This window comes from Agelaius phoeniceus, chromosome Z, assembly GCF_051311805.1.
Source record: "Agelaius phoeniceus isolate bAgePho1 chromosome Z, bAgePho1.hap1, whole genome shotgun sequence".
Taxonomy (NCBI): Eukaryota; Metazoa; Chordata; class Aves; order Passeriformes; family Icteridae; genus Agelaius; species Agelaius phoeniceus.
In genome coordinates this window covers 41698035-41721264 of record NC_135303.1, presented here as the reverse complement: position 1 = coordinate 41721264, position 23230 = coordinate 41698035, and the positions used below count along the sequence as shown (strand labels likewise).

General features: G+C 41.7%; 1 protein-coding gene across 4 annotated transcripts in view; it reads right to left on the bottom strand.

The window, feature by feature from the left end:
- Positions 1 to 23230, bottom strand: part of LOC143691860 (PALM2-AKAP2 fusion protein-like) — a 107761-nt gene that overhangs the window by 77329 nt on the left and 7202 nt on the right. Inside the window, exon 1 of one of the 4 annotated variants that reach the window (XM_077171775.1) lies at positions 18170 to 18287. The exons of 2 other annotated variants lie outside the window; for them this stretch is intronic. The gene's annotated coding sequence lies outside the window, so the exon portion shown is untranslated. Of the gene's footprint in view, positions 1 to 17861; positions 17996 to 18169; positions 18288 to 23230 lie in introns of those variants that run through there. One more of the 4 variants, XM_077171777.1, reaches the window with a different exon arrangement.

The following is a 23230-nucleotide window of genomic DNA, read 5'->3' as shown; positions in this document are numbered from 1 at the left end:
CACTCCTCCCCAGATGGTGGTCTACATTCAGTTCTCTGTTGTGGCTACTGCCATGCTCAGCTATGCCTCCCATAGCTCTTTGGGCTAGACTTTCATGCAGGTAGAGCAGATCACTTCCAGGGTGAACCTGACACCATCCTTAAAAAGATGAGCACACCAAAAGAAGTTTAAAAACCCTACCATGCAATAGATATGTAGGGAGTGATTTGGGAACACAGAATAAAAAGCCGAGTAGGAGAGCATGCCACCTCCAGTTTTTGAAGGATGCAAAACTTCTTTCACCTCTTTTTTTAAAAACCTATGCAAACTATTGTACCTTAACATACCACTGAAAATGAGCAAATGCTGGCAGTAAGCATTGGTACCAACTCACTTTAGGAAGCAGCAGGCTGCAGACCTCTCGCTCTGCCTCTCTCTCTCCTATCCAGGCACTCTGAAACTTCACACATGTTAGGAAAACTCCAAACGACTTGGAAAAAACAAAGTCAAGTATGAACCACTTGCTCTCACCTTCCCTGGCATTTCTGGTTTGACATTCCTATTCTTGAATTTATTCATGGTCACAACTAGGTGGAACAGATTCCTGAGCGCCTCCCTTATAGAGTACAGAGAATAAAACCCAAAATTCTGGCAGAACAGTGGTTTTCCATGTGGATGATTGCTGCTGCAGGCTGCATTTGTGATAAAATATGTTGTTTATGTTACATCTGCTTCTCTCAGTTTCTCCTTAGCAAGGCTGCTGCTTGAATTTGGGTGACAGGACTAGATGCTGGCTGAAGGTATTTCAGCACAACCAACAGCAAAATTTAACACAAAATAATCTTCATTATAAATGGCAAAGAAACATCTCTGCTCCACAAGACCCAGCGAGTGCTTGAAGTGAGAAGTGGCATGCTTGTAAACTTACAAAAGCATGACAAAGCAGCAGAAAGGATTCTGGTTGGTTCTCAGAGTAGTCTCTATTAATGGAACATCTTGACTCTTTCCACTATGACCTTGCATAAAGGCAGAAAGGTCTGGAGCATTAAGGAAGGAAAGGGCAAAGAACAGGGGGTTTGCTCCTGCTTGCCAGAAGGCACAATCAGAGTCCCATGAACAGCCAAGGGGACATGTTACTATCACTCAATTAACAGATTAGGAGATGTATATGATGTTCTTTGTGGAGAATGGATTAGGGACCATCTGTTGATCCATTTCACCCTGGGAAGCATATGTGAGCATTTCTGATGGGTGTAAAGCTGGACAGTGTGCTCAGTCTGCATTCCTTTGACTGCCTTGCTCCCCATGGAGACACAGTTCATCTGGGGTGTGTGACACTCCTTTCCATCCTGTGCAAGTCATTTTTCATTGCTATCAGCTATCCCTTGGTAGCACTTTATCTGAAGTGAAAAAAGCTGTTTATGGAAGAAAGTGTGATGCTCAATCCCAAGGATTAAAACTGGGAAATGTTGGATCTGAGGGGTAAGCTTTCAATGTGCACAGAAACCTAGGGAAGAATAACCTCAGCCAAGATGTTACTTCCTGCCTTCTGCAGACAAAGAACCAACAGTAGCAAAGCACATTTTGAGAAGAGCTAACAACTAACTCATTGCTCTCTTTCAAAAGAGAGACTTGAAGGAGAAAGTGCTTCTTTTCTGCTAATGCCTTTCTCCTAGACCTTCTCTTCCCCTCTGTCAGCCAGAGGGGCTGTTCATGTCTACCCCTACACTGCTATTTCAGTGACGCTCTAGTTTTAAGCAGTGTGTGTAGGAGAGTTAAGTCAGACTCACAGACCTCAGGCAGCTTGCTAGTCATGCTAATTAGCTGTCTAAGCAATGAGTATATTAGCTTTACAGTAGCACCAACAGATTTTACTTATATCAGAAACAATAATGCTGCCAGATGAAGCTGAAGGGTGTATATGGTAAGAAATCGGTGTAGAAATGAGCAAAAGAAGATAATCACCCCATTAGAAAGATTCCAAGTTAATGGTGACCAGGTCAAATTGAGGTTTTATTACATATGGATTCTGACCCCGATATTCTTTACCAACTGAACTAGGAAGAACAATTTGAAATTCAAGTGAACACAAACTCAGATCTGATTTCAAGGAGAATTTCCATCTGGAAAAATTGTGAAGAACTACTGACGAGTAAAGCAGGTATCAAGGCCTAATAAGATTGCAAGGTGGAAAATGTGTGCATGACAATGGTGAAATTTCCAAACAGCTGAGGATTAAATCTAATAGGATTTGAAGTTGCAGATAAAAAGCCTTAAGTTTCAAGCCAAGTGAAACTGTATTTGAGTAGAATCCTCTTCATCACTGCCTTGTTCACCTAATCAAGCTAACTGCCAAATCTACATGTTTACAACCCCTTATTGATTCCAAGTTGTGTTGTTCACTTCTGTGCCCCAGGGATTTTCAATCACTTGTGCAGTGCTGTCCCACATATTTTCCATTTAATTTCTGTTGTCAGGTGTCAACCTTTAAGATTTTTTTCTGCTGAATGTTCAGTAGTGTCCCAGTTACACATCACCAGGGAAATTTCAAAAATTTTCCAGTGAGGTGTCTTAATTGACTTAAAAACATAAGGGTCTTATAATGCAACACTTTCTCCTGGCGTTAGATTCTTCCTATAAACTTGACCAGCCTTATTTTTGACCTAGAGTTACCAGCAGGGTGATCAAAAGCAGAGTGGCCCTAATCAGATGTCAGACCTCCATCCCCACTCACCAGTTTCAGCTACTTACCTTAAATCAGTCATGCCATCTGTAGGGAAAAGGCAATTAAATCAACCTGAAATCAACCGACAACTCTTCTTTTTGGATTCACTGTTCCTGCATAGCCTTCACTGCCTGTCAAGACTGTTGGGAACTATTCCCAAGTATGACATATCATGGACACAGTTAGTTAGGCAACTCTTCTTTAGTAGAAAATAGGCTTTAAAGAATACATTGAAATGAGTATTGTATCAAGGAAACTATAAATGCTAATAACCAAATATTTGACATATACAACCTTTTCCAACTACATGAGTGTTCTGAAGACCAAACAAAACCCTGTACCATGCACACATGCTTTCAAATAAAAAATACTCATCTGCATTTCTTCAATTAAAATGAACCATTGGTACTCAACAGCAGGCACCTAAATCTTAATTGAGTTGTATACCCACAGTTATATGAAGAGAGTTGCGTTGATGTGGACACCCCTTTGCAAATCTGCTTCATGAGGTCTGCTTTATCAAGATGATGAGCTGACATGGAAGTCATACGTGCGAGAAAAAAAGCCATTCACATTTTGTGATAATTAGCCTCTAACAGGGAAATTACAGGGAACTTACTTTGAAATTCAATAACTCTAAATCTACAGGAACCCCTCCCAGACTGTTCTTGCTAAATCTTCTGAGTCTTATTTAGCCTCAAAATCCCCTTGCTTCAGTACGTAGTGTACTTTAGTTGAACTGTTGTGCTGCATTTGGCTGGGGCAGAATTAACTTTCTTCAGAGTGGCTGGTATGGAGCTATATTTTGTATATTTTATATTTTGTACTTGTGCTGAACACAGGGTTGATAATACAGAGATGTTTTTGTTATTGCTCAGCAGGGCTTACACAGAAACAAGGCCTTATCTGCTCTTTGTTCTTGCATGCTGGTGAGGAAGTTGGGAGAAGACACAGCTGGGACAGGTGACCCCAAACTGACCAAAGAGATTTCCAGGCCATGTGACATCATGCTCAGTACATAAAGGTGGGAGGAAGGAGGGGAGTATTTGGAATGATGGTGTTTGTCTATGCAAGTAACTGTTATGCATAATGGGGCTCTCCTCTCCTGGAGATGGCTGAACACACGCCTGCGACGGGAAACAGTAAAATAATTCCTTGTTTTGTTTTGCTTTGCTTGTGTGTGTGGCTTTTGCTTTCTCTACTGAATGGTTTTGACCTCAACGCATGAGTTTTCCAGCTCTTATCCTTTCAATTCACTCCTCAGCCCCACAGGTGTGGGGATGAGTGAACGACTGCCTCGTGCCTGATTGCTGGCTGAGGTTAAACCACAACACATGCAAATAAGGTAACTCAAATACACCAGTTTGAGAAAACAGCATTATATATGCTAACCAGCATTTCATAAAGGCTAACTTTTGGTTGTTTCTACTCGCATATGTTCATATTTTTGCAAGATACAAGTGATGTCCTAAAACTTCTATACTAAAAACAACACCTTGAACTTAATGTGCCATTCTTCTTTAAATGCCTCTTCAACATATCAGAGCATCTGGTAGACAACAGACATGCTTTATGAAAGCCTAAGAACCAAGCACAAGGTAGTGCTATGTCATCTGCTATGCATGTGCCTCTGGAGAGGCATTTGCTATCCATGTGCCTCATGTGAAAGCTTGCCTTACCACAGCTCCACATACAGTAGAAAAAAACCTTGAACTCCCATTTTGCTTCCATTATCGCTACATTTGGTGACAGATCCACATTCCAAGCTAATAAAATGAAGGACTTTGGATCTCACTCTCCCTGCTTATGTCATACTTGAGTCTTTCACAGGAAGCCAAAAATAATTGAGGGGGCAGGTGACTACTGTCCCATGAGTCAGTGCAGATGTGGCACACCACATTTTCCCCACCCATGTCAATTCAGGCTGCATGAGCAAAGCTAGCAATTAAGAGTACAAAACAATTATTCTTCCTGACATCATTCCAGCCTCAGACCATAAGAGCTTCCTTTCACCCTGCCTCTGCCTCACTGTTTTCCTTCAACCATTTCCCAGGCTTCATCTTGTGACAGTTTTGGCGTAGAATAATGCAAGTCCAGAATCACCAAAAAGGTTATATGTTTCAAACTATGAATATCTGTTCCACCAGGAGACAAGGAATACCTAATTCTACCAGTGTAAAAGTCTGAATAAGCAATAAGCATTATGCTTGATTGTCCCGTGCTGCAATAGGGAAAAAAAAAACCTGCAAATCTTTGAAGGCTTCTTTTTATCTTCTGGGACTGGCTGGTCCTGCAGGCAGGGATACAGCTGACTTTTAAAAGCATAGCCACAAAAGTAAGAGTTAACCTAGGGAGGCTGCAGTTAAGGACCTATCCCACATGTTACGTCTTTCTGCTCTTCAGGCATGGAGGAGGAGGTGACTTGTTACCTAGAGTTAAACCAAGACCTGTAGAAACTTCAGCCTGTCAATCACAACCATTGAAAAGATTTTAGGTTTGAATTTTACTGGAACTAGTATGCAGAGACAAGGTAATTTTGCTCTTGGCTAGCACTTGTGGGCTCTGTGGTGCTTATCGGTAGCAATGCTGTCTACTGATCTACTGCTGTCTACTCTATCTGCTGTTTTTATTCTCTATCTTGTCTACTTGAGATTTTGGGACAGAAACTATACCTTATAACAGGTTTATATAATTACTTAAATCCTATTTTAAATCTTAATTAGGGATGTAACAAAGAACTATTAATAATATTCAGAGCAGCATTAATCTCTCCCTGCTCTTTCACTTGAATGCTAACAGGAACTAGACCATCAGGGAAAGAAATTGAAGGCAATTTGAGTTTTGAGAGAAATGGCAGAACAAGAGCTTGGGATCTGCATAGCTGCAATAGCTTGGGTCTGCAGGAGATCCCAAGGAATGAGGAAAAGGTGGGATGGTGAGCCTACTTACAGTCTGATAAAGTAAAATACACGTACAGGACATCATAAAACTCAAACCCCGATGCTGAGCAAGTGTTTCAATAAAAGTGACTTCAACACAAACTAAAAGAGGGTAATGTCAAACCCTAGTTTAGGCATCTTGCCTGATAAATACAGAAATGGAATATACCCTACCCCACTACCACCCTTAAAAAGCATTTTCCCATTCCCTCAATGGCAGTCAGGCAGGATCAGTAATTATCAAACTGTTTCATAGAGAGTGCCATAAAAGAGATTTCATTCTCACTGAACTGTAAAGTTAACCCGGGCAATCTCTGAACCTTCAGAAAGAGCTATCTTCTGTGAAAATTAACTGAACCAACTATGCTTTAAACTAAAAACAAATCAGGAATTAATTTTTCAATTCTGCACGAAACCGAAACCTTTAGAGTGACAGCTGTACCTTTAAAAGTTTTCACTAAGATCACATAATAATATCCTGAGGAAAACTAAAGCAACTTTTTTCCCTCTCAACAATATCAGTTCACAGCTGAACAACAGAAGGGTGGAGGAGGAAATTCCTTTATTCTCACCTTCCAAAAAAAAGTTCCTTTTCAGCAAGCTTAGTACAATGAGTTTGTCATCAATTGTTTGCAGGAAACATCTCACATTTTTTCCTTCTATGCAATGAGTTTAATCACAGAAGGCTGACTTAATTTTATAAAGAAAACAAGGCAAAGGAAAGGCAAAAGCTATGGTCACATAAGATCAGAAATCCCACCAATCTCAGTAAAAGAACCCACACAATGCTCACAGAAGATTCAAGCAATGTATAAACACAAGACCAGAGCACAACAAGAATAACAGCACATAGACAGCATTCCCATTTTGTGCCTGGACTAACCAGAGTTTGTAGATACCTTTTTAATTTTATTGTTTTCATTTTATTGTTTAATTTTATTTAATTTTATTGTTAGTGAATAAACTACTTGGTCTGCAGCAACAATACTGCAACTGGCAAGAACAAGAATTCAAGAGCAAAAATTAAACTTTTAGTAATTTTTTTAAGAGGTTTTCTAGTTTTTTTCTAGTGAAAACTATTTCTGATGCAGCTTTTCCTGATGGAATACAAGCCAACTGCTGCTTTTCCATGTAAAGCTCTGATCTTTCTTTGAAAGAATCAACAATAATGCAGTAACACACAGTTGTTTGAGAAGGTTATATTCTAGAAGGAAATAGAAAGGCATGGATGAATTGTGTTTTTGGCTGCTTAAATCAACCCCTGTATAAGCTTGTGTCAGCCCTGGGGCTTTACTGCCCCAAACCAGGGCACTGCTCCTAGTCTATCTTTTGGAAAGGCGAAGCAGCATTCTGGGAAGAGACCAGCAATAAGATGTAGCCTTCAAGGCATCCTCCAGGCTTCCTGTTCTGTAGGAGGGTTATGCATGCCATGTATACCTATCTGATGCTGAAAATGCAGATACAGGAGTATCAGTGAAGTGAAAAAGCTTTCCTGGTAACTGCATTCCAGGAAGGCCTTTGTAAATGCACGCAATATCTTAGGAGCAAATATATAATTCAGCCAAGCTGCCCAAGGTACAATGTGAGCAGTGAATCAGATGAAGGACTGTCATGGTGACAAGGATCAAATCTTTTACTCCGTCACCCCACCAGATCTGTGTTAACTCTCCAGCAGCTCAGGCAGTTACCAACTCCCTGGTGCACAGCTGGCAGGAGAACTTGGTTCCACTGACAAGGTTCTTCTGTGTGCTCCCACCACTACTGTCATACATCACACTGCTTTTTAAACACACATCTCTCTGTGAGAAAGAAACTGACAGTATCAGTTGAACACTCAGACCTCTTCCCTGAAGAAAATGACTCAACCTTCCTCTCAACCTCACACAAATCAAACAGTGACCAGAAAAAGTTTGGATATGTACACTTTACTCTTATATTAGGCTCTTGACACCCAGTGCCAACAAACACTTAGAAAAACCCCTTATGTAACACCAAAAGAAGAGAAATAAACAAGAAACAGGCTAAAGGTGGAGGGAGGACCTGGGTTTTGCAGAACAAAAGAAATTCATTAGTGAGACAGACATTGCAAATGTAACGCAGACTAGAAAATACAAGTGTTGCCTCCTCCTACTGAACAAGGGTCTGAGCCAATACCATTGCCCTGGCCAAGTTGACTTGCATGGTCAGATCCCTGAGCAGAGCTGCCTGCTCCAGGGCAATGATGCTACCCACCATCTCCTTCCCATCACAGATCTCGGGAGAACCAGGATCCTGCCCTGCCACTCCGAGGACAGCTGTTTTTTGCTGTTATCCTTTTAAGAGCCGAACCAAAGAAACTCTGGCAACACTGTCACAGACTGTGGGAAACACTGAGAGAGACTAATAACATATTTCTCTGTTATTTGTGTTTGTTAGCACAGAGGAAAATCAGAGGGTCTTCTCCTGCCAAGGTTGGGCCTTTGGCTTGAAGGATTTGAAGGAGGAGTAGCTTATTTCAGAACTTTTCAGAAAAGGTTATAAGCCTCAGCATCTGAACAAGAACAACAAAAGACCCAGAGAAGCCTTTCTTTTGGATTTGTCAGGTCTTTATAATACACTCTGAATTAAAATATTTTTGTTAGTTTTTAACTCTGCAGCCCAGGAAATATTTTAAAACTTTAAAGATTAAAAAAAAAATTGCAGTTAACAAGTCCAAATTTGTTATCAGTGAAGCTGCTGTATAGTTACATAAAAGAGGATTTTATTGATTCCTGAAAACTGCAGAAGAGAAAAATTTGGTTTTAGTCTCTTGTGATATTTTTTCTATCATCTATGGTAAGCTCCATATCAAGCCCACATAATCAAAGTAAGTACAAATCAACTAGAAAATTTCAAATATTGTTCAATAGCATGAATTAACTGATGTCTAACAACAGAATATACACACAAAATCTGTTTCACCAAACCAATGCAAAATGTATCGCCCAGTATCTAGTCCCAAACCTGAAATGCAACAGAGCAGCAGAGGCCTGTTTCCATACTGCCCAACTTTTTAAAATGCCTGAGGTCTGGCCTGACTAGGAAGAACCTAGAAATTTTTTGATCATGACCCTCTACAGTGGAGGTCTATTGTTGCTGGAGCCCACTGCCATTTTCTTGAGGAATTAAACCATCAAGTCCCTATAAAATCTTGGCATTGTGCCTAGCAAATTGAAGTCCTCCTGCTGTGAAACTGGGTCCCCTTTAAAGATGTTGGGCACACTATTTCAAACTCACATTTGCCACAATAAAAACTGCAAATTGTTCAGCGTCTCCTTTTTCCATTTATCCCCCACCCTTTTGCTTCCAAAAGAAATTATTCATTAGATCCAGCAGCTAGAAAGATAATTTATATGGCATGATGCATTTCCCAATGCATCATCTGACAGATGACTAATGCCAATGGGATATTGGACAAAGCATCCATGTACACATGGACCTTTTAACTACAGAGTCAGTCCCTATCCATAAGATACCCCTGTGTCCTGCTGCTACAATTCTACTAAAGTTCCAAATCCTCACCACTTAAGAATGCACAGCCAAAGAGCTGGTAAGTACCTGCAGAGGTAACTTGGCATGATGGTGTTCTGATGTTTAATGTTGACTCTCCCAGTCTGGACCAGCAGTTGTATCTGTGTCTGGAAGATACAAACCCTCAAAAAGGTTGTGTGAGCAGTGAACCCTGGCCTGATGTTTCACATTTTCTGCCGAAGTGTCACTATCTGCAATGAGTGGAACATTGAAGAGCAAATTCTTCAATGAAAGAAGACAAAACTGAGTGGAGCTCAACCAGAGCCCAGCCCTGTTGCTCTTCAGAGGTCATGCAGTGTAGCATGAGTGCTGTCCATGTGCCACAGACAGACACAGAGGAAAAGATGGCACAGGTTACACTGGTAGAAGTGCTTTAGTCTTTAATTATCTCAGATCCACTGCATCTGCAGATGAACACTTCTGAACAATGCAACTTTGCCACAGCTTTAAATGCCATCTTGCTCTCCATTTACTGAATACTAGCATAAGTAACTTCCTCTCACTTTCTTTCACACTCACCACCATTTTTAATAGAAACTGAGCACTTGATGTGACAAAACTTATGTACTTTTTTCTTTTTTGCCTCTGGGTTTCTTACCAGTATCTAACATGACAACAGACACAATCACACCGTTACCATCTGCACCTGCAGGATTCCAGTTTTATTTTCCTTTCTGCAGAAACACATCCTGAAGACATGGGAAAGGGAATGCTTAAAAACATCACGTACGTACTCCTCTGCTCCCAAGGACATACATCCCAGGTAGGTGGTGATCAGTTGGTAATATCCCATTGGAAAAGTCCCTTTTTTGACAGTTCACTCTGCCAAGAACTTAGGGAGTTGGCTTGATTTCTCTTCAGAAAGTATGGATAATACAGAGTCTTGGAGCATGCAAGAGAACAGTCCTATCATCCTTTTCCTCCAGAAAGAAAACAAGTTTCCAGCAGGACACAGTTTAATACAGACCCTACCCAGCTCTCCACAAAGTCACATCCCTCATTCAGGCCAGCAAGATCCAGCAAGATGACCTACCAGAGTCAACAAGAACAGTAGGCAAGGCGTGCCCAACAGCTGAACTTCTGAGTTTTCCCCACATCCCACTATAACCAGAGAAGAATAAAGCAATTTTGCTGTTGAACTGTTGCTGCTATACAAATGAAACCCCTGAATAATGGAGAAGCCTGGGGAATGAATGACAGTCAGAATAGCCTAAAAACATTTTATTCAGAGCAGAAGTTCATTTGAAAACGACATCTGACAAAAAGACAAGAGCAAAGGATTTCCCCACAAGAAACATTAATTCTATTGTAGTCTCTTATTTTCAGCACACTTCACCCTGAAAGATAGTTTGTCTCAGTCACCAAATATTTGGAATCCAACTCTACTTCTGACCACCAGCCCCCAGCCCCAAGAAATAAATGAAAAGTCAGTGGAATTAACTGCCACTCAGAGCTAAATTCTGGAGAGCCCTGCTCATGTGCTGATCTTATCACAAACTGGCTTCAGGACTGTCTAAATATGGCAGTAGCTGTTGTCAGCTTTCCAGTGACAGCTCCAAATGTGAGTTTTTTCCCCTAAGGGTGATCCTCCTAGAAATTTCAAAATTACCTGAGCTATCTCTGAGTTAATTAGATGGAAAAAGATTTTTCAAGAAGTTTAAGGGCTTAAAATATATCCCAAAATGCCAAAAATGTCAACTAATTAAAAGATATTTTTAATTTGAAGTGAGAACTATTCGCTAGAAGTCTGTCAATATACACTCTGAGCTGCTGTGCCATGCCACTTCTGTTCTCGTTAACCAAGTTGATAAGCACATTTTATACATCAAAATGAGCATAAGCCTGGGCCTTAGAAATGTATCACTTTAGAAAGCCAAAGAGGCAACAGGACAGAGGTGTTTTGAGTGCCCATCAAAAATGCTGTTAAAAGGTTTCATTTTCAGAAAGTGAATGGGCACTCCTTCAGTCTATGTTAGTTCCTCTTTTAAAAAGTACACTTCAACTTTTAAAGAACTCCCCAAAAACTGCAGCTGCTGCTCTCCTTCCTCAGAGCTGCTGTTCAGAGATTCAGAGGAGACTCATATGGATTTGAGAGTCAGAGAGGAAGAACAAGCTTTCATTGGCAGTAATGTAAGAGGAAGGTAATATGTCTCCGACATTTTTAAATTAAACAAAGCCAGGAATTGAAACAGAAGAGTGTTAGTGAAAGTACACATTATAATGTAGTCATAGAAGCATTGTGGAGACTGGGAACATCAAATGGATGCAGGACAGGCTCAGGCACTTATCAAATCAAAGAACAGCATCTAAAGCCAGCACAGGTTCTTCTGTGCTACCTTTTAGATCTAACTAAAGTATCAAAATGGTTGGTTTGATTAGGCCAGTTTCCAGTGATACACTGACCAGTGTGTTCAGTATATGTACCGCTTTCACAACAGAAAAATACAGAATTGTCATCGTTTTACCGTTGTTGTTCTGAGGGCCTTTTCCAAACTAAATGAATATACGACTCTATTAAAATACTGAAAATACACAATCAAATGGAAAAGTCAGACCATAACTTTGGCTAACAATTTCTCTTTTTAATGATCGTAACCAGCAGCAGGAGCAAGGAACAATGAAGAACTGGATCAGTCTCTGCTCTGCCGAGCTCAGCCAAGCCCTGCCAGAACAATTCTGCTGGGAACCTGCCCTGGTGTGTCCCTGTCTCAGCCCCACATTGTGTGAAACAACATGGTGTTGAGGCCTGAATGTTTTTGAATTCTCATGGCTACATTTCCTACTAATGCACCTGGTCCTCCAGATCTTCCTTGATATTTTGGCCATAGTCATCCTCTCCTAAGTGCAAGCAAGCTGTGCCAGTAAGACATGTATTGAAAACATAGGGACAGTCAGCACAAGCCACAACGGTTTGTTCACCTTGCATATACTTAGTTTTAAAATCAGGTTAAATGACTCTCTGGGTTTATTGATAGTAGTTCCCACACCAGCATGTGGGTTCTCAAGAGCACTGCCAGCAAAAACCTCTTCTTGCGCTCACTCTTGGGGCAGGGTAGCAGCTAATAGGGAACTCTAAAATTGGAAATAAATGACCTATTTCTGAGGAAAGCTGATAGAATAACATTTAAAGGTTTGAGATTGGCTTCACACTGTCTTCCTTACAAGGCTACAGGAGTACTGTGATACACTCCTAACAGACCAGAATTAGAAAGACAAAAGATCTGTACATACCAACTCAACAACTTTAACAAAACCAATCTTTACTGCTTTACTTGTGCAAGCTTTATTAATACATGTACATCTATTTAATTAGTTTGCCAATAGAGTTTGGTGCAGGATGCTAATACAGGTGTAAATTTCATCTCATTCCTTTTTCTGGTCTGTCATCTTCCTGAAACCTGCCCTAGAAGAGCAATTAGGAAAAAAAAAGGGAAGGGAACTTCTTAAAAGTGAAGCTTTTGCAAACATGGGTGAATCTTGTTTGTATATTAGCAGCTCTGTTAGGGATTTCTTCTCAACTGGCACTACTAAACTTGCTCCACATTTAATGAGATATAGAAATAGGGCACTCCAAGCATGTATACAGATGGAGCTGTATTTTTCCCTGGAGTGCTGGGGAAAAAATGGCTGTTATTAAGCTCAACTCAAACAACCCTGGTGTCACTGTCCCAGAACACGAGGCATAAGACGTCCACTTGAATTCTTGGGTTTAATGGTTAAAAAATAAGATCCCTGCTCTCAAGTATCAGTCCCTGAGAAGAACTGTCAGGAAGGAAGCTCCGTATGTCCTCAGATGCATCTGCACCCAGGCACAGTCATAACGACGTAGTAACTCGGTGATTGAAGCAGTGGTGTTTGTGGGTTTGGTGGTGTTTATTTATCTGCTTGGTTGGTTTTGTCTGCTTGTTTGTTTTGGGGTGTGTGTGTTTAAGTGAGTATAATCCTAATGTGCCACCAGTTTAAAAGTATTTGAAAATTAATATGACAGAAGATTTTTTTTTTGCACTATTTTGTTGAAGTGGTCAACTTTAATGGCTAGAAAGGGACTAAATGAGACGCATAAAAGTCACCCTTCCCTGCCAGTACTACACCCACTACACCCTTAAAAACTTTTCCTGATTCATGCATGAATTATACTAACAGATGTGGCATAAAATAACACAAAAACATGTAGAATAAAGCTGGTAAAACACAGAGAACCCTTACCTTCTGAGGTACATATGGTGATGTGAATTTAGTAATTGATACAGACAGTTTTCTGCTCTTTTCCCCTTTTGAATCCAGAAACACAGAAGAACAGGAAAATTATGATGCCCAGAGCCCCAAAAGAAATTATTGCAACCAAGAGATTCTAGACAAAAAAAATCCAGAGCTTTGGAAGCATTCTTTCCCCCTGGATCATGATTCATCTCTTTAGTCAATTAGATAAAGATGGAAGAAAATTCCAAAATGAACTGGATATACTTTCATGATTCAGTAGCACATACCAAAGTTTTCCCTAGAGCTTGTGCATGTCTTTTAAAGCAATATTCCTAACCTTTCTAATAGATGTAGAGGAAATCTGATTTATTTTAAATACAATATTGTTTTTCTCTATTATTAATAAGGGATTAAATAAATAATTCTCTGCCAGTATAATACCTAGGGAAAACTCTCACTTTCACACTACACTGCATATAAGTCTCACACTAAGCAATGCAACACTTGAGTCTTGTTACAATACAGTATTTTAATAACATTTCTGAGGAATTATTCTGAGGATACAGTTTTCTCCTGGAGATCCAGTATCTTACCATCATCAAATAAACAAAAAGTGAACTTTGAACTCTCATTAATTATAAACTTAAATAAAACAATCTATTTTTAAAATTAAGGATGGCATGATTTACAGTTATAATGGATTAATGAAGGTTATTCACCACCAAAAGTAAGAACAACAATTTGTGCTGATGACCCAGAATTTTAATATGAAAAAAATGTATCCTCTTTTTTGTTAATTCTGTCATAATACCAGAAAAGTCAAGCGCTGTGTATGTTATTACTTGGGAAACAAGCCTGCAGTAGCAGCTGAAATTACAGTTTCAACTTAGTGAGTTTGAGTGAAAATTATGGAAAAGCCCTGAAGACTGTCCAATGTAGAGAAGAAGAAACAAGAATTCTGTTGTATAGGTGAAAAACTTTGGCACTGATGATTCACACTTGTTTTTTGGGATGGACTAAGATACATATGTGATCTCCTGAAGTTGTTGTGTGTGACATGTATTTTTTAAAGCTTTGTACACATTTCAGTACTGAATAACCGTGACTCTTAACTGATGACAGAAAATACTGGAAGGGCCTTCATCTTAATCAATATCTAGATTCCTGCAGTCAACTTCAATGACTATGATGACTGGTTACCATAAGGTATTCAAAAACCCCCCCTGAATTCCCAATCTGACTCTGTGAAAATGTTTCCCATTTAGCATAATATGGGATAGTTAATGTTACCAACTACAAGTGAACATCTGTCCTTGTTAGATGGCTGAGATGGAAACTATTCCTAACTGACTTACCCCAAGAGGAAGACTGCAAGGTTTGCTTCCTCACTGGAGACTAACCAGCAGAATCATTCTCCAGGTCCCTCCCTATCAAGCTGTACTGTGAAATACATTCTTAGCAGCAGAAGAATCCCAGATAGGAGAGTTCAAAGATTATGGACTTTGCTAATTTACCGGAGCAATGCATGCCAAAGTCTTACAGTTAGTTCAGCAGATAAGACTTAAAATTTTGGACATGTAGAAGAAAAAGAACACCACTTTGACATATGGCTCAAAGAAAACTAAATAAATTATAGATATAATGGCATCTGTTGGCATTCATTCAGTGCTGCTGCTATATTTCAAAATTAAGCCTCATTTTATAGAACTGCACTATAGTGGTCTAGGTCAGCAATCAATTTAAGAACATTCCTCTACAAGACCAATGCAATATTTAGGTAAGCTGGCATCATCGTCAATTAACAGGCCAGCTTTTTTTTTCCACAATAATTTGAATGCCAAGCCTATCCACATCAACTTCAATGGACTTGGTCCTAGTGGGTGGGAGTATTGGAAAAGACTTTTCCTCAATGAATTATCTGTCCAGAATCTCCTATGGAACCTTCATTAAGTTTTGGCATTGAAACAAATAATAAAAAAATACGCCTAAATATGGGAAATAGGCAATGAAAATTGTATCAAAATTACACAGAATTCAGGCTGAACTCTAGCCATCCAAGAAACAGGGTGCACATGAGAACAAAGATCTGCCCCTTCAGCACAGCCTGCTCGAAGAGACAGCTGCCGCAGCTTTTCATTTTTTAAAGGGGGGTAGGAGGAAGAAAGAGACCATTTGGTAGCTTGAACAACCCTCTTTATCCCACAGCCATAAATGTACTGCCCATCAGCTGAAGTCAGAACTGCCTGAGAATCAGTACAGCAGCACATGAACAAGAGAAAAATCACACTGTGAATAGTGACAATAGGGACAGTTCTGGATGATGCTTTATGTAGCTCTTCTTGTCTTGCTATAAATGGAGTATCAATAGTAGTTGCTAAATCAGCAGGTGTTTCCAGTAGCAAAAGTGAATTTTGCGGTTTAGACAAGACAAACCAGGCATGAATCAAATTATCTTATGATCAAAGTATACATCAAACTGCTCAGTATTCTGCTGGCTGTATTTTTCACTCTGTAAGTCATATGATCCTGTGTTCTTAACTCTAGCCAAAACTGTGGCTGAAGTCACAGGAGTTTGGAGTAATTTAAAAGGACTGCACACATCCCTTGTACAGAAGCTGCACATCCACAGTGAAGAGAAATAACCATCAGTGGCCACAAGACCTATTTTTTTACTGGCACTATTACAAAATATCTATAAATATGGCTTAATTTACTTAAGAGCTCACCGGGACTTGTACTCTTTGGACAGCTAGGAAAACTAATACAAAAACAAGGAATCAGTTCTCAAAAGCCAGTATCTGTATGTAACATTTTAGATTTCTCAACACTTATTTTGGCAGAGGCTTCGGCAGGGCAGCAAATGGACTGGCATTCAAATATAAAATGAAGATCAATCGATAAAAAACACTTAATACTGAGTGGTCAGAAATGCTTGCAATGAATACACTTAAATGAACACAATTTCCGCTGTAACTTCTGCTGTGTGCAGAGACATAAAAACTGTGATCTAAAGACATGAAAAAACTTGTATTTCTTAGGGAAAAAAACAGTCACACACTACAACAGATGCTGATATATACATACACAACTTCTTTGGGTTCCTGAGGCTCTGAGATCAGAAAACGTAATTGTGAAATTGAAATAAATCCCTGCCAGATAGGCAAAACCTCTGCAAAACACTTACACAGCATGAATACAAATTGACATACCAGAGCTATGAGACAATGCTAGAATCAGAGAATATCATTACAACGTTGAACTGCTAATCACCACCTATAATAAAACAAGTTTATTTCATTGGTAAAATCACAACTGGGGGTATATGCTCTGTCTCTTCTAACAGCAGGCTGGTACTTGCACCTAATGTACATCTTCTGGGACCTGACAGGCAATTCATCTTAAGATAAAAACCTAACTTCAGTGTGATGACTGCTCTTTAAGGCTAATGATTAATGTCATCAGGAACTCAAACACTGGTATACCCACAATAGCTGCCGGCCTGCTCACCTCAGTAATAATTTCAATAACTTTTTTTCAAAGAGACACCAGTGTTTCGGAAGTTTACACTGCAGTGGTCCTCAGCAGAGGCCAAACAAAAAAGAAAAAAAAATACCTAAAACTCATGAACTCGCTTTGCTGTTACAGAGGAATCTAAAAATAGAAATACTTGGAACAAAGATACAGGGGATTTTCTGTTCAAAATGGGGAGTCCAGGAAAATTTGAGATCGCCATAAAAAACACATGCTGATTAAAAAATAATTACGTCACAGGTTTCTCAGGCTCTGTCTGAAGCCCCTCCACACGCCCCCTCCGTGCCCACAGCCCGCTCGTCTCCCAGGCACAGCGGCGGCCCCGGGAGGGCGGCGGAGACCCCGGCGGGGGCAGAGCCGCCCCAGCCTGCGGACACCGGGGGGATGCGGGCACGGACCCGGCGGTCACTACGCGGCCCCCCACTCCGGCGGAGCTCCCGGCAGTCCGCCCGGGCCGTGCACGCCGGGGGATCCCGCGGGGCTGGCGGGCACGCCGCGCAGGACTGCCCATGGCAAGGCTAGAATCGTCCCCCTTCGGCATCCCCTCTTTCCTCCTGGCCTCTTCCCTTCCCCTCCGCGCATCTGCATTCTCCTTTCCTCTTCTCGTCTCTCCCTCCCCGCGATTCCATCTTCCCTCCTCGCTTTTCCCCTGTCCTTCCTCGCACCTCTACCGACAGACCCTCACCTCCCCCGCCTCGCCCTGCCTATCCGCCCTCTCCCCTCTCCCGCTCGCAACCCGCCGAGGGCCAGCTCGCCGGCGCCGCAGCCACCGCCGCCTCCCTTCCCTCCGCGCCGGGAGCCGCTCTCTCTCTCTCTCTCATACACACACACACACACACACACACACACACACACACACACACACACACACGCAGACAGACAGGCAGGCAGACAGAAAGACGCCGCGCGGACGCGCGCATCCCGGCGCTCGGAGGTACCTTATCCAAACCGCTCCCGCTCCTCGGGCTCGCAGCGTGCGCTGCCAGCTCCGCGCGCAGCCCCGGCACGTCGAGTCCCCCTTCCTCCTCCTCTTCCTCCTCCTCTTCCTCCTCCCCACCTCCCTCCTCGCCCGCCCCCTTCGCCGACGCCGAAAGAGGGGGGCAAAGCCGCCGCCCGCCTCGTCCCGCTCCGCCCCGCCCCGCCTCGTCCCGTCGCGCCCGTCCCGTCCCGGCCCGCGGGGCGATGCGCTCCGTGCGGAGGCTCCGCGGCCGCCCCTGCGGCCCCCGCCCTGCCGCGCTCGGGTTACCCTCCGCCTGCGAGCCTCTCCTGTTACGATGCCCGCGGCGGGCGGGAGGGGAGGGAGCCGGGACCGGGGGGGGCCGAGCCCCGTCGAGAAGGAAAGGAGCGCGGCCCCGCGGCTCGCCTCCGGGGAGTGCACGGGGCGGGAGCTTCACTCGCCGCCAGCTCCGGGGGTTTCCAAGCCGCGGGTTTCGGGCTGTTTTCTTTTTGTTTGGTTTTGGCTTGATTTTCTTTATTGGTGTGGGGTTTTTTTGGTTGGTTTTTTTTTTTCCTTTTTTTTTTTTTTTTAATAGGTAGTACTGCTGTCCCGGACTTCTTCAATGTTGCCTGGATCCCAAATATGCTTGCAAAGATTCCCATTGATGTGCTATTCTTCCTGTGAAGAAGCCCTGCCTTTTATTTTTTGTTTCAATACCAGCTTAATTATCCCCTCAGCTCCTGTGCTGGAGACGATGAACAACTAACCCTTTCTTTAAGCTGGAGATGGGAACAATTAACCCTCTCTTAGACCTGCTCATGGGTTTGTAGATCTCCACAGTAATCTCTATACATCATTACATTTCCTGGCTGAAGAGTTGTAGGTTGCTCTCACGGGGACCTTTGTTCACAGACAGTTCTGTACCTCCTAGTGTCCTTGATGCACTCCTGAGCATGACCCTGATCTAACAGATCTAATTTGAGTTGAAAAAATACACAGGATTTAAGATGTGATCAAAGCACGGATTCATACAGTGGTACAATGATATTTTCCTTGACAATACTTCATGAGGATCTTCTGAGCACAGGAGGTGATGTTTCTATGGCCTGTCATAACCCTGAGACTTTACTCATGCCAGCTCAGAGCCCACCATTTTTAATGACTGTCCATGTGTGTTATTTTACATTCACCTATACTGGATTTCTGATATTCAATCTCATAATGTCCAGATATAATTCTTCACAATCTTTCCTCTTATTACTGCCAAATAAATTCATTTTGATGAACTTTGCTATTTGACTCCATTCCCAGGAAAGGCATGAGTACATTGAACAGCACACATTGCAACACTGACTCTTGCAGAACTCTACACCAACCAGCACCTCCCTCCATTGTGAGAACTGGTGATTTATTCGTGTACTTTGAATTTTATCTTCTAAGCAATTACCGAGCTATACCAGCGCTTTCCCTCCTGTTGTTTTCTCTGCTTAGTCTCCTTAAAAGCCTTTGTCAAGAACCTTTTAGACACCCAGTCTGATATGGAAATTAGATCACCCTTATCCACGTTTTTGTTTACCTTTTCAGAGACCTCCAAAAGGTTTGTTTAAGGCAGGACTTTACAGCAGCAATGTTGACTCTTCTCAGATAGATTGCAGTAAGTGTCCTTTAGTTCTAGCCCAATTAGCATCTCTGTATTTGGACAGTACAGGCATGAGGTTTGCAAACCTCTAGCTCTTCAGTCTGTATTGAAGTTTAGTGTCACATTTTCCACCTTCCACTCTTCAGTTGCCAGTGTTTTAAATGGGAAGGTACATGCTGTTGCTGATAATTCAGCTGCTGCATTCTCTGTTGAGAACTCAAGGACACAGATGCTCACACAGAGGCATGGTTGCTACCTGAACACTGTGTGATAATGAAAATGATTTGTAATAAAAAGTAATGGAATAAGGAAACCGAGCCATACACACGTAAGTGCAGACATGTAAGCTGGTGCTATAACTGTAAGTAAGAAGCTATCCTAATAATCAACTACACCTGGCCACAACCCTCTTTGTAAATGTATGGGTCTAAAAACATGCAAGAGTATGGTACAGACAAAACCCCACCAAGGTCTTTGACCAGGGAACTGTCTGTCATTCTCCCTACTGGCAGCCATCTGTTTTCTCTTTCTCAGACTTTGCTGTAAATTCTCTGGACAAAGGATGGGCTTTTTAATGAACATTTTTTACTTACCACTAGCATGGGGCTGGGGTACAGGAAGGAGGAAGAGAGATCAGCTCTGAACAGGGGTGTTTCAGCTGCACCATCTAGGAATGTCCCCAGGAATGTCTGCAATGCAGTTATCTGCCCAAAGACAGGACTCCTAGCCTCTGTCCTTCTAGGATAAGGTGCTGGAATCACAATGTGTCCTCATTCAGCCTATTTGCAGAGAGCAGGCAGGGAGCAAAGGAAAGCTGCACCTGTGCATGGACATGCATTGCTGATCCTGCCCTGCAGTCATCAAAGTCTGTACTCCCACAGGTAGGCATGCCATCCAAATGGCAATATGGGGATATGGAGTAAAGAGGAAAAGGAGCATGGGGGTTGCATCCTTTTTGTATGTTTCACAGGTCAGACCACCCTTTATTTGGTTTTTAGGAACTTCAGCTGCTAGAAATAGAGTAAGGCAGTTATTGGAAGGGAGGAAGGGAAATAAATTAGTGATTTTTGCTTCTGGAAACCTTCAGAACCATCCAGAAAAGTCCCCTCCAGGCCTCAGAATCATAATTAAAATAAGCATTGTCAAGTATCCTGCTTGCTAAGAGCTCCATGTTTTGGAGAGACTGGCAGTAGTGGACTGTGGAGGAAACTGTGGAAACCAATGATGCTACATTGTCAAACAGGGAATTTTAGAGCTCCTCTTCCTCTATCTTATTGTTCCAACAATTACCTTCTGCCCCTTTCCTGCTTTCTGGACTCATACACGATTGGACCGATGCATGTGACTGCAGCACAGATTTTCTTCCATTAGGTAAAGCAATATCACAAATGAGACTGATGCAGTTAATGCTCTGTAATTTTTTTACAGAGAGGTCCAGGTAGCGGAAAGGAGCAATTAATCTTTGCCAGAGCGCAGTCTTCCTTTACTTTTACTGTAATGTTAAAATACCTTTACCTAAATAATGAATTGCAAGATCAGTTGGTATTGTCCTAAAAACTCTGAAAGGAGGAAGAATATAAAGATACCTGCATTAACCAAATATTTGTCAAGAAAGATAGTTATTTTTAACACTCACATGACAGTTCCTCACTTGTCATTCTATTTCAGGCCTGTTTTATGTGCTTGTGAACTAAAAAGGTGTTATACCTAGTATCACCTCATTCCTCCTCCAATGACTGACCAATTTACATCCCAAGACTGTGCTGAACATGTTGGAAAAATTGACAAAAAAAGATCCTGATATTAATGTGGCGTCTTGGAGAACATCAAGGAGCTGCAATTGTGTATCTGAACTTCTGCTTGCAGGGGACTGCAAAACTGAGGATGCTTTTCTACTTCTGCAGCCTGTAGACATGAAGACTAGTGCCACTGAAGTCAGTGGCAACAGCAGATGCTCAACATCTCTGACAACTGGGCCACGTGCTTGTGTGAGACCTTGTTATTATACAAAAAGGCTCTTATTCCTGCTCTTTTTATCTCTCCATATAAACTGACCTAGTTTGCAATCTGCCTCTGTACAGATGTGTGCCCTTCCATGGACAGAAAGAGGATGGAACCATTGCCAACAAAGAGTGCCTGGAGTTAGAAAGGGGAAGAGACACAGGGCAGCTCAGGATGGGGAGATAAAGGGAAGGAAATTAAAGACAAAGATGTTTGGAGGAGAGGAGAGAAAAATAGGGAGTGAAAAGAGTGAAGCTGTATCAGTATCTGCTGCTCCTCCTCTATTCAGGAGACAGAGGAGTTACTCTGCTTTAGGACCTTGTCAGTACAGGAGAGCCTGGTTTCAGTGAGGCAGATTTTTTTATTGTTATGCAGTGGACCTTCAAATGGAAAATAATTTGAAGAGGTTACCTCTTCCTATTATAAATTTTTTCAGGTTGCTCTTTACAGCCCAGCACACTATTTGTGTTCTCTATGAACTCTAAAAGGTGCTGAGAGCAATGCAGAACAAAGAAAGGAAGGAAAATACTGGTGGTAATGATGCTGAATATGCCAGGCACTTTTATAACATTTATTAAACGAAATGCAGTCCAGAAAGGTGATGCTTGATATGGTAGCCTCCACACTGAATTCTACTGAATATGAAAAATGAGTTTTGCTTGGGATGCAGATTTTTAAGTGTCTTAGACTGACTGTCAGAAATGTTGTGATTAGAATAATTTTCCTTTTATTGTGGTTCTGGTTATTTCTCTGACTGAAGAAAAACATGGGGATGAGCTGGATGAGGGAATTCACTAGCTTGTAATGATGTGTGTGAGATGAAAATGGTACTTCAGTGTATTCTCTGTGCATTTATAAAGCTAATGAATGCAGAGATCCACCAGACAGTTAGCAGAAGAGCTGTAGGAAATTTAGGGGTCACATTCATAAATGCTTTGTATTCAGTTCAGGGATTAAATGTTGTGAATTACAGAGGCAGGGAGCTGCTGGTAGAGAATTGACTGGAGATCCCTGTTCTATTTCTGTCATTGCTGTTGACTTGTGATGTGACTGAAGGCAAGTCACTTCCCCTTATTTGTCTGTATGAGTTGATGAGTTTTAGGATAGGGACTGCTGGTTAGTGGGAACGGTTAGTGGGAGCTGGCAAAACGTAATAGGACCTCAGCTGTGGTTAAGGAGTTCAAATAGAAAAAGTTCATACATAGAATGAACGTAAAAATTCCTTTCTGAAGTTATTCACCTGACTTACAGGCTCATTTACACACATCTATTATGTGGTGGAATAGCTTGGCAAGATCTCTATCAGCCACTCACTACATGAGTAATCTCATTGGCTTAAATGTGGCTCCTTGAGTGAGTAATGTTTTAGTATTGGCTCCATAAACTGTCTGAGTCACCATCAGCGTACAAACTACGTGTGCAGGCAACCCTTCAAGCACTTACCACACAGTATAGTGTGTTTTACTGCAAGCAGCTCTGTCACCAAAGTAATACCCAGCAGTAACTGTTTCTGTCATCTACACCCACGTGAAAAGGTACTCTAGGCAAGTTTCTCTGGCACCATGTTCTCTTCAATGCACGGGAATTGTTAGTTTCCCTTCACAAGAAATCCAAATAAGCATTCAGTACCTGTAGTATTGTAAGGAAAAAAATCTATTTTATTGCAGCTTTCAGGAATTCCACTGCATAACCAACTCATGGATCTTCCCTCCTTGTCGAAAATACAGTCA